Source organism: Piliocolobus tephrosceles, chromosome 10, assembly GCF_002776525.5.
Source record: "Piliocolobus tephrosceles isolate RC106 chromosome 10, ASM277652v3, whole genome shotgun sequence".
NCBI lineage: Eukaryota > Metazoa > Chordata > Mammalia > Primates > Cercopithecidae > Piliocolobus > Piliocolobus tephrosceles.
Window position 1 is genome coordinate 6,144,014 of NC_045443.1, and position 11,392 is coordinate 6,155,405.

Here is an 11,392-nt window from a genome sequence, read left to right on the forward strand (position 1 = left end):
TTTCATTCCCTAAATACGAAATGATGTTTTCATATCAAATATGCTGTCTCAAAGTTCACATTCCTCCTATCTTCAAAGATTCCAGTCATTCCAGTCCAATAACCTTCCACCACCGTCAGGTGAGAGTCTCTGTGCTCCATGACCACATAGGAATGAATGGCTGTATGAATCATTTTAATCATGATCTATACAAGTATGTGTGAGAGCATTCGACTGCACTTTGAGCTCCTTCCTGCTGTTTCACAAGGTAGTGTTGGCTGTGACTGATCTGCCGTCTGGACCATAATATCCCTGAGGTGGGCAGAAAGCAATAGGGCAGTGGTTCTCAAAATGTGGTCTGGGGAACCCTGGGAGTCCTCATGAGGCTTTTGGGGGTCCCTGGAGGCAAAACTATTTTTCTAATAGCACTAAGACATTATTTCCTTTCTCATTCTTCTCTCACAAGTGCATAGTGGGGTGTTGTGACATGTGCTGCCATCATCCCCTGTGGCTAATGGCATGTGTTTGTGTATTCTTGTACTTTCCCAATTTCTCAGCCTTAACTTCTCATGCAGTAAACATTGGTTGACATAGCCATGCAAACACCCTTTGGGTGTTCCCAATAATTTTTAAAAGTGTGAAGTTACCCTGAGACCAAAAAGTTTGAAAACTATACAAGGGATTTATGTTTTAATTCCAACAGTGTCTCACACCACTTGCACATAGCAGACCCTACTAAACAAATGTGAAATGAACAAATGGCTCTGTCCCTCCAACTCCATTATACTCACAACAGAGAACCTTCTGCGCAGCATAAAGTCATCGTTATTTACTTGTTTCGTTCTTGGTTTTTTTCAGAGGCTACAAAGTGGTCTGTGTGTTCTGTCTGAGTCGGGATGGTCTGTCCTGGGTCGCTGGCTTCCAGACGGGAGGGATTATGTCTCACCAACTCGTAGTACCAAGGATCCCGCCATACGAGGATCCACATTTAATCATGGAGGGGGAGGAGAGGGGGAGTTTCTGGTACACAATGATTTCCCTTGTCTCGCACTTACTTTCTGCCCTGAACCATTCTTTCCAAAGAGACTGTAGACTGTAGTGAGATGAGGAGATAATTGGTTTTGGAGGGAAAGATGTATGATGTCCAAATGCTAAGAAATCTGCATTTGCATGGCTCTGAATAAACGCCGAGGTTGGATAACAAATCTAGACAACATTTACTCATTAAAATTCATGGCTTTCCACCTCCCGCTCCTACCCAATGCCCCACCCACATGCTCAGAGACCGCAGAGGATCTCAGACAATCCTCTCCCCTCCATCAGCCTCTTCTTCCTCAAACCTCGCCCCCATCTGCCACAGTTCCAGGACATTGGATGGCACAAAGACTATTCTCTGGGCCCCACGTGGGAGCGGAGGCCCACGGGAGGCTGCCAGGGGTACCCGGTGGAAGTGGCTGCTCTTCCAATGAGCTGAAAGCTGAGTGTTTTGGTACTGCTGCGTCACCAAAGGGCCAGTCCTTTCCTGATTTTAAGTTTCCTCCTTGGCATGCACACAAAACATGAGAAATAACTTTGCGGGGTGAGGGGAGCAGAGGGTGGGGAGAGGGAGTGCAGATGGCGGAAGGGTGCCCTGGAGGTTTGCTGAACTGCAGATTTGTCTGACTCACAAGACTACGATTTCACTCCGAGCATCATTAATCAGTTCAAGAGCCATAACCACAGCAACATGAAGCCACCCTACCATAATTAAAGGGAGGAGTCCCAAGCCGGGAGGGGAGTTTGTGGGAGTTTGTAGTTAAAAGATACAAAGTGCTGTAGGCCTGGATAGAGGCTGAAGCATCACAGGCGGGTAAGGCCCCAGCTAGACCACACCCCAGAACCCACCCAACCCAATCCCTACAGTCACACCCCACGGTTGCCGTGGCAGCTGTATATACTGTGAAGATAATCCCTAAACTCCAAGGAAAAGTCCAGCAGGCGTTTCACCTACTTAGCTCTTCTGCTAATTCTCAGCTTGACTTTGCACGATAGCCAAGTGTCTGGAAGCATTAAGCCATTAGACCGACAACCTGAACTCCTGGTCCCAGCTGCCAGATCCTCAAAAATGTCTCAAATTATTGGGACACTAAAGCTATGCGCCCTAATCCCCATCTCAAATAAAGCTTCCTGTGCACGGTGCAGCTGGAAGTGGGCAGCTTGCTTCACTTCCAGGACGAGGTTTGCTCATTGTTTTGTGTTCCCCAGAGGCCTGGCCTGGGTCAGAGAGCACTCCTCTCACCTGTGTGTCTCAGCACTTAGCTCATGGCTGGAAACACAGAAGAGATGGTAGCCCTAACAGTCACCGGCCCTGTGACTGCAGTTATCTCAGTACTCCTCTTGTCCATCGCCTTCCTCACTGCTTCGTTGAGCATTCTATGCTCATGAAGAAACTTTTAAACTCCAGCTCATTGTTCTGTCTCCTAAGACAGAAAGTCAAGGTAAAAGGTCCTTTGCTTTGGAGCAGACTCAAGTTATAAAACCAGAGTTGTCCTAACGCAGATAACCACAGCCCCCCCCCAAAATGCTGCAACTGGATGTTTCTCTGTTCCCTCTAGCTGTGTACTCCCTACTTTTCAGGTGGTATCCTATGGGTGATCCCAATCAGTGGCTGCTAGGGGAAAGGAGAAGAAAGTACATTTGAGGAGGAGGAATGGGGCGGGAGAGGCATGTTGAAATTTAAGCATTCATCCACAACTTTACCCAACAACAGGGATTCCTTTGGCCTCCCGGTTCACCCACAGACTTCAGAAACCAAGATTCTACCCCCAAACAAGCATGGAAATCAGTTTAAAACAAGAAGAAAATAATCAAACGTTTTTTAAAAAGAGTCCCTGCTTTGAAAATTGAAATTCTGATTTTTTTCTTTCTTTTCAGCAAAAATGGGCTAATTGGTTCCATCATGCGCCATCCATCTGGCCATAATGGCAAAGTTTTCTTCTTCCGGATTGCATCTATATTCTTTCCTCTCAGCTCTAGACCCAGGGAGAGACAGAGAGACCCAACCTTTTGTCCTATTACTTTCAGGATGGGCGACAGTGAGAAGGAAAAAGCACTGAGGACATTTTCCCTTCCCTGTCTTCCTTAAGAGGAACACTGTCTCAGCTCAAAGTATAGCCCCTGAGGAGCCCCTCACGGATCCTCGAAGTCGACGTGCCCATGTCCCCTTCAAATCACCAGGTACTTCATGCCTAGTGTTTAGAACTAAAAACCTCCAAAGGAAAAGGCTCATGTTTCCTGCCTGCCCAGCATGGACCGCACGTCTGTGCAGCCTGACACAACCAGGCCTAGCACCACAGTCCCACATCCACAGGGGCAGGGCCAAGAAACATGACTGGGGCGGGCTTAGGACTTGGCACTGGTACCTGAAAACACACATTCGTCATACAAAGCTGAGACCTAGCGTTGAGCTTCACAGACATATCTGATTTCCTGGACACAAAGGAACAACCAAAGTGCAGAAGTTTATGGTCTACCTCCCAAAGAGAGTCTCATTAAATCTACAAGTGCTGCTGGGTGACAGGGACTGCAGTGCTATTCCCTCCAGGCCAGACTCAAAGGAAACTTTTATCCACTGGGACAGGTACTTAAGAGGAATGGGTGCCATGCTCCTGAAAACCCATTTGGTTTTGATTCTCCCAAGAACAGGGCCCAGTCCACCCGGCATTGTGCTTTCATCCCTGCACTCCAGCCGGACGTAAATCTAAACCAGAGCTCCCAGACGGTGCATTTAACAGAGACTATATTTACCCATCACCAAATTGTCTTGACATGTGCTTAATTACTTAAATGCCTTTAATCCCAAGCCTTTTCTTCTAAGAAAATGTAAACCAGTTCAGCTGGATGAATGATAAACCAGATGTTTACAACACACAACACGGTCTGGCTTTGGTCAAAATATTAAGACATTGGCTCCTGAGTGGGGAGGGGAGGTGCCCAAAGCATACATTTGTTTAAAGGCTCTGACACCAAAATGTCCATGAAAATATAGTTCCATCAACCTGTAATTTTCTGTCCATGAAAAAGCAACAGTAACTTTCATATGAAGGAGTAAGAAAGGTGTTTATCCTCCTCTGATGTGGTCAATGAGGCTTGAGTTTCTTTCCATGGCAAACTGCACTAGAAAGTTATTCAATAGTAAAGTCAACTCCCAGGGCTCTGATAACTGACCTTAGGAAAGATGACATTGATTAAGGAGGCATCATGATCCCTCACACACTTCCACCACCATGCGGTACCCAAACTCACAAATATTTTCAGTCTCTGAATGTGGTGGGCATTAATCCATAATCTCCCACTTCCAGGGGTCAATAAGAGGGAAAGGTTGAGTTGTTCCTCTTGAGGTTATGAAAGAATTCTAAAAAGTTTGATCATTAGTCCACCCACACTTTTTTAAGGTCAGCTCCTCCTGCTTTGTCCTTTTATACTAATTTTAAACATCACCCCCCATAAGAGAGAAAGAGAAGGGAAGGAAAGGGTGAGGGAGGGGAAGGGGAGGGGAGGCCAGGGAAGGGCAGGGAAAATGGTACAGGGTAGGGCAGGGGAGTGGAGGGGAGGCAGGGCAGAGCAGGAGAGGGAAGGGAAGGGGAGGGAAGGAAAGGGAAGGGAAGGGGGAAGTGGAAGGGGAAGAGAGGGGAAAGGAGGGAAGGAGAAGGGAGGGAAGGACAGGGCAGGGGAAAGAAAGAAGGAGAGGAAGGAAGGAAGGGAGGAAGGAAAAAAGGAAGGGAGGAAGGAAAGAAGGAAAGAACGAAGGAAGGGAGAGAGAGAAAGAAGGAAGGAAAGAGAAAGAAAGAAAAGAAAAAGGAAGGAAGAAGGAAGGAAGAAGAAGAAAGGAAGAAAGGAAAGAAGGAAAAGAGGGATGGAGGGAGGGAAGGAGGAAGGGAGGGAAGACAGGCAAGAGAAAGGAAGGAAGGAAGGAAGGAAGGAAGGAAGGAAGGAAGGGAAAGAGAGAGAAAGGAGGAGAAAGGAGAAGAAAGGAAGGAAGAAAGAAGGAAGGAAGGAAAGAGAATGAAGGAAAGAAGGAGAAAGAAGGAAAGGCGGGCAAGCAAACAAGAAAGAAAGAAAGAAAGAAAGAAAGAAAGAAAGAAAGAAAGAAAGAAAGAAAGGAAGGGCAAGCAAAGAGAGAGCAAAAGAAAGAAAGAGAGAGAAAGGGAGGGAGGGAGGAAGGAAGGAAGGAAGGAAGGAAAAAAAGGAAGGGAGGAACGGAGGAAAGGAAAAGAAGTTCCAGAGACCTAGCTGGTGGCTAGGGCATTAAAAGGGACTGAATGCCAAATGTTCATACAATACTAGAAAAATCAAAATTACGCCCTTCACAGAGAGACTTAGTTATTTTTGGGTGGTCAGAACTCCAGTGGTCAAATCCCCAGGAGGCAGGAGGCAGAGTGCTTTGCCTTCCTATTCCCAAGTGTAAGAAGGTCACGAAGCCTTCGACAACAGTGCACCCTATCTTTATTTTTATATTTTTCTTTGGTTCACTCTAGAGTTCCTAAAAATTACCTGGGTAGATTACTAAAAATGCAGATCTTGGGACCTTGCCCCACAGATTCTGATTCAGCAAATGTGGCATGCGACCTGGACAGCCAGGGTTTTAGCAAGCACGCTGGGTGATTGTGATGCCAATCGCATGCAACCATACCTGAGCACCATCGCCCATAATCACATGCAAAGAATTGCTATAGGAGTACAAACTTCTTCCAACCATCCTCACCAACTGCTCTGGATGCTCCTTGTTCTCATCTTCCCTTTCATTATAACTGTCTGCCCTCAACCTCTCTGAGGCCTGCAGGCAACATGCAACCCCGAGTACTGGCCACACCCCTGGTACCTGCTCTCTGTGAACCTTCAGGAAAGCCAGTCCCCTCCCTGGGCCTCGTTGGCTCATATGTACAGATCATGTGGCTCCTTTGAATCAGAGTCTGGGAAATGTCAGAGCCAGAAAGAAGCTTGAGAGCACTGAGAGGCTCCATTTGTTTTATGAGGGGAGAAACAGGCCCAGACAGGGAACATGGCTTGACCGAAGTTTTACAACTTGTTCATCCCAGAGCTGGAACTGGCATCCACTTCTCCAGCCTTGCCAGGCGTGTGCCCATCTTCCACCTTCCCCTTCCAGATATATTCTCTACTGTCCTCTATCTGACATGAACAGACGGTGCTCTCTGGCTTCGTACTGCTATCAGCAGTATTGAGACCCCTGGTCTTCTGCCCAAACAGTCACCTGCTCGAGGCCACCTCCTCTACCCGATTCCACGTTGCAGTGGCCTCTCTTTCTCTCCATGGGTCTAGGGATGGTAAGAGCTCTGCTATTGTTCATTCCAGGTTACAGTGCTGTCCCTGGCATTCCCCAACTCCCTGTCTATCCCTTTGTAAACGGTTTATCTGTACATATGCCCACCTTGAATTACCCTAATTGGGGTGTGCTATTTGCTCCTACTGGGACCCAAACTGATTCTCTGGAATTGCCACCACCATGTCTTCTGTGTTATTTGCTTTCCTTGCAAGTAACTGTCTTCTTACAGCCATGTGGCTTGCTCCTGTTTTCCTCAAATATTACATCAGAAAGACCTTCTCCGACTACTCTATTTAAAATACCTTCCCACTCTCCCTTCATTTTCATCTCCTTTATTTGCTTTATTCTTTCTCCTGACCCTTATCCCTACACAACATCCTATCCGTTGTATTTACTTCTTGGTTTATTTTCTGTCTTCCATAACTAGAAAGTAAGCCCCTTAAGGGCAGGGATTTGTGTCTGTTGGATTCACTACTCCATTCCCCAGATCCAGAACATGAATGTCACATCGTAAGTGCTCAGTAAATACGTGTTGAATGAGTGAATGGATGTTACATTGGGAAGGGCTGAGCTTCCACCTCTTCTGGGAAACTTTTTCCAATAACTTTGTCCATTTACTAATTAAATGAGTTAAAAAGCAACGACAAAGAGCCAAGAAACCTAAGTTCTAAATCCAACTCCAAAGTTCTAACTGTGGGTGTGCCAGTTAATCTCTCCGTTGTAAAGCTAATTAACACCTGCTGAAGCTACTTTGCTGGCAGTTTAAAGGATCAAATGATATAATGAGTGTTAAAGTGTTTCAAAAAACATACAACTGCAAGCATGCAAGGAGTTCTTATTACTTTGGTGACAGTAACACCTCATTTATCAGAGGCCTCTTATCTGGTTATCTCAGTTCTCACAACAGAAAACCCAGAAACAAGAAAAAAATAAATGAGCAGCTAAAATAGATCTCACAAAACCTACTTGCTAATGTGATGTCCCTTTTCCACAGCAGAATCGTTCAGACCCTCCTGCCATGCATTTTATATTCTCTTTACCCAAAATTCTAATGAGCTTGTTTTTTTGTCTCCCACACTGAAAAGCAAAACTGAGACAGCAAAACTCAGGAAGGGAGGTTACCAGAGTCAAAAATTCAAGAAATCAGAGCAAGGTGGTGCAAACAATCCTAATAATGTTTTGATAATCCTTGAAAGTACATGAAAATCATTATGTTCTTAATGATGATCTTGAATAATCCAGAAAAATTTTCATATGCCTTTATGTGGAGAATATATGTAGGCATGTTCTACATAAGCAAGCAGGAAATTGTGTGATAGATTTTAGAAAGATTTCTGTACAGCAAGATATTGCTGTAGACAGCAAGAGCTATACTCCTGACCATATTCCCCTTTCACTTTGGTTCAAGGTTAAATTTGCAGTTCAACTGTAGAAACTAGAGGACATTATGGTTTGAGTATGTGTTCTATTTTCTTCCTCCTAGTTTTGACATTCTATTTTAATTTATTTTCTCTGGTTATTTTTCAATTTATTTTTATACTATGTTGTCTTACTGTTTTTCTTGTAAGCCACCCCAGAAATTTTGTGGAACAAGGCGGGAATATAAATATATCAATACATACTACTTGTATATAGGTTAAAGCTTTGCAAAAGTAGGCATTCAGTAAAAATGTATTGTCTCAAAGAAAAAAGAGACATTACTAGATAAACAGGAGAATTTCTAAGTTGTTACTATCTTTAGTATCTTTTCTATTTTCTAATATTTAAATTGGGTACAATGGGAAAGGGAATAAAGCTTTGTAAGATGGTTGCAAAAGAAATGACCATACAAAAGATAACCCGGAGAGTGAAGGATCAATGAAAACACCTACGATTCCAACTCCAGTCCTGTTCTCTCTTTTTCTCTCTCTCTCTCTTTTTTTTTAATGAGGACACAATCTTCTGGAGGAATATAAGCTGATTCTAGTCACTCATGCTTCTCCTCCACCCCTTATAAGCCAGAAAGAAAGGCAATAAAATCTAAATTTACCCTGTGGCTCAGGCCTCCATATTATCTTGGGGCCTCATGGAGTTGTCACATTCCTCTTTTTTTTTTTTTTTTTATCTTTTAAATAAGATTGGTAAGCTGCCCAAAGAGCTTAGAGGGCACTTGGTCTTCATAGGCAGAAGTCAACCCACTGCAAATCTGGCCTTTGGGGTTCTCCTCTGCTGAGAAGCGGAGTTCAGTCACATGCCCCTTGTTACAAAGCTAGTAAGTCCTCAGCGGCTACTGTGAAGTTAACAGACTCTAAAGACTCAGGCTAACTCCACTCCTAGTCTGTAGCATCCCAAAGGTAGTGGAAATAGGATGAGAGAAAGGGTACCCAAGTTCTAGACTCAATTCTGACTCAAGATGTCACCCTGGGAAAGTCACGTATCCTCTTTGTGCCCATCTGTAATTGGAGATGATCACTCCTGACATACCTAATTTTCCTGGGAGCAATGATTTACGTTGATACTTAGACATATAGAGACATACACATGGGCATTAATTGCCTCCTCCCCTATGTTCCAACTGCACTCTGTACGTATCTCTATTATAGCACCTACCACACTGCCTCATCACAATCTGTTTCCACGTCTGTCTGCGTGGCTAAACTAAGAGCCCCTCAAGGGTAGAAATTATGCTAAATTCAGCTTGGCATCCCTCCATTTCTCTAACATCATTTGACACACAGCAGGTGCTCATTAAATGTTTTTTGAATGTCAAAAAGGAAAGACCAAATTATAAATACAACTCAAAGACAACAACAAAATCCTGACATTTGACTTTGAGACATCACCAAAAAACCCTCAGATTCCCACACACACAATAAAAAACATCCATGTTAAAGCAGAGGGGGCCTCTAGTCTCCAGTGGCCTTCCAACAACCTGGAGACTGTCCCCCAAAATAAACTTTTGTTTTTAGGACTTTCCAGTTTACAAAACAAGCTAACAGCCGCTTACTTCATCTTTACAGAAACTCTGCAAGATAGATATTATTATCCCCATTTTACATAAAAGTAAGCTGAGATGCAGAGAGGTTATTTGTCCATGAACACACATAGTCAGAAACTGACCAGAAACTGCTGTGGGACTAGCAGGCTGGGCATTTTTAAATTGATCCACTCAATCAAATCAACTGAGTAGAATGTGCAAGACAGGCAGTGAGGTGCATTGGGGCATAAAAGATGACTCAGAAACATCTCAATGACTCACTGCCTTAGGAGTCTAAGCCATGGGTGTAGAAAACAAGCAAGAAAGAGATTCAGTTTGATAAGAGCTCCAAGGAAAGGGCTTTAAGGAAGAGTCTGGAGGACAGTGATGTTTGATCTGGGGACAGGCATCACTGAGACTGGGGAAAAACACAGGCAGGACATCCAGGCAAAGGAAACGGCATGAGCAAAAATAGAGAAAATAGTGGTCACAATAACAGAAACAGGAGCAGGAGAGAGAGAGAGGAGAGAAGTGGACATGCTGAATTTGAGGTTCTGGTGAACATCTAAGTGGAGGTATCCATCCAGCAGTTGGAAATGCAGGGCTGCAATTGGTGAGAGAAACAGGAGCAAGAATAGATGGTTGCAAGTCATCTATATAGAGAAAATAGAGAGTGCAAAGGCCAAAGGAACTTGGAAGCTGACAACATCTAAAATGTGGAATAAGGAAGAGAAATCAAGGAAAATGTGACCCATGAGGGAAAAACAGAAGGACGGCAGTTGAGTAGGTCAACAGCACCTTCCAACAACTATCAGAAGATGGAGGTGTAGTAAAGAAGGCTTGGAAGGATGCAGGAAGTTGCGGAAGATGAAGACTGAGAAGAAAAAAACATGAACTATGGGAGATATGATGGTTAATACTGAGTGTCAACTTGATTGGATTGCAGGATGCGAAGTGTTAACCCTGGGTGTGTCTGTGAGGGTGTTGCCAAAGGAGATTAACGTTTGAGTCAGTGGACTGGGAAAGGCAGACCCACCGTTAACCTGGGTGGGCACCATCTAATCAGCTGCCAGTGTGGCTACCATATAAAGCAGACAGAAAAACATGAAAAGGCTATACTGGCCTGCATCTTTCTCCTGTGCTGGACCATTCCTGCCCTCAAACGTCAGACTCCAGGTTCTTCAGTTTTGGGACTCAGACTGGCTTTCCTTGCTCCTCAGCTCATGGTAACTTGTGATCATGTGAGTTAATACTATATACACACACACACACACACACACACACACACATCTATCTCCTATTAGTTCTGTCCCTCTAGAGAACACTAATACACATTTTCTACCAGGAGTGGTTCTAGAGGAACAGAATATTAAGGATGGAGTTCTTTCATTGGTTTTTGGGTTTCTGGAGTTAGCTGCTTGGTATGATTAGACCCCAAAATGCTAAGGACTCTACTTCTAATAGCACGGAGAACACTGATAGTCCTTGGCATGAGCTGTTTAGAGAGTTATGCAAAATAAATGCATTTGACACTCCTGATTCACTGCTCATGAGAGGCAAGGAGTTTAGTGACTCTATTCATAATACCTTTGACCATATGCAGGGAACCAAGGAACATAATGAAGCTGGTTGGTTGCTCCTAAGTTCAGTGGACCAAGTGATGAAAGAAAATGATGAACTCAGGGATTCTAACTCCCAACTTCAGAAGCAGATTCTGAGCATCAAATCTGCTAAGATTGCCCTGAGTGACAGTTTTATCTCCTGTAGAGAAAGAGCTGAAATTGTGGAAAAATAGACACAAGCTCTTATCATGCGAGTGGCTGACCTGCAATGAAAGGTGCATTCACAGCCTCACCAGGTGTCTACTGTTAAAGTTAGGGCACTGATTGCAAAAGAATGAAAGGCAACAGTGATGGCCTTCGCTGAGGCAGTTGCCAGGCAAGAAAATGTTGATTCTCCTCAAGAGCCACCCCCAACACCCCTGTTTGCTTCTAGACCTATAAATAGACTGAAGCCCCAGTGGGCCCTTAGAGGTGAGGTTGACAGTATTACCCATGAGAAGCTGCACTACACTCGAAAATAACTGCTTGACCCAGCACTTTGGGAGGCCGAGACGGGCGGATCACGAGGTCAGG

The 11,392-nt window shown here is 44.4% G+C and overlaps 1 protein-coding gene across 1 annotated transcript in view; it reads right to left on the reverse strand.

Annotated features, from left to right (window-relative positions):
- ANO2 (anoctamin 2) overlaps positions 1-11,392 on the reverse strand; it is a 364,608-nt gene that overhangs the window by 245,934 nt on the left and 107,282 nt on the right. The gene's annotated exons all lie outside the window — the stretch shown is intronic.